Genomic DNA, 1,219 nt, shown 5'->3' on the forward strand with positions numbered 1-1,219 from the left:
GCTTTTACTGATTATTTTTTTTTTTATTTATTTTATTTTTGTTTTAACTTGAAACCATTTAAATGATCTTGTGATTTGTTTTCTTAAATCCCAAATGTATATTACTTGGGCACAGGTCTTCTGAAGAACTTCATTGTGGTGTACTAATGGTTTGAATTTCCTTCCATCTGTCAGCTTAAACTTTCTTCTCTCTGAAAAGGATTTGTCTAGTGTTCTTGAATTCTTGGTCAAAAAGTAACCATTGACTTGCAGTCAGACCTATCTTTTATTTCACATACTGAGAGAAATAAAACAAAACCAGAAGAAATGTTCATAGGAGAGTATGATCTCTTTATTTCCTGTGTAACAGTCTGTATTGAACTGAAAAGATTGAAACCTATCTCTAGAAACAGAAAAATGCTAAAATTGTATATATTCAGTAAACAGAAAAACAGAACAGGCACAGATACACTTTAAACGTTCATAGATCATGTCTGAAATTATATATTTAGTGATTGTATGAGTTTCAATCACTTCTAGAGTCATCCATTAAAATAAAATAAAATAAAATAATTATTCATTAAATCATAGATTCTAGAATTGCTGTATGGCTTTAAAGTAAATATTTTCCCCTGGTTTGCAACCATGAAACTCCATTATCTCTGGGTCTTTTATTAATTAATTTATTTATTAAAAAAAACCACAAACAAACAAAAAACCAAACAAACAAACCTTGTAGTGAACATTGAGTTGAGATTCCCCTGCTTTTACATTTGTTATTGAGTTGTGAAGAATATGGTAGTGATGTTAAAAATATAATAACTTTAATATGAGAGGCATGGGTGCTGCTGGGGTTTTGCTATGTACATAAGTTAAAAGAGATTTATCAGGTTTTTATTGTTAAAATGGTTTGGAGGGTTTTTTTTCTTCAAGTAAACACAGATTCATATGGACTGTTATTGCGAACGTGGAAAAGTACTGGAAAAACCCCTGTCAGAAGCCCTTAGCAGCACCGGATTGCGCATGCAGAAAAGAATGGAAAACACCAGACAACCCCCTCAACAACACCAGAAAAGTTGAGAAAATTTGAGAAATTCCACTGCACTTGCACAGACTAAAACACATCCATCTTATGAATATGTATCAGAAAGACTATAAAGAGTGGTGGGTTTGTTTACATATTGTCGTTGTGCATCCATCCATGCAGTGTCCTCAGGCCATAGGTGTAGAATCTGTCTCT

The sequence above is a fragment of the Athene cunicularia genome (assembly GCF_003259725.1).
Source record: "Athene cunicularia isolate RWA chromosome 5 unlocalized genomic scaffold, athCun1 chr5_part1, whole genome shotgun sequence".
In the NCBI taxonomy this organism is placed as follows: Eukaryota; Metazoa; Chordata; class Aves; order Strigiformes; family Strigidae; genus Athene; species Athene cunicularia.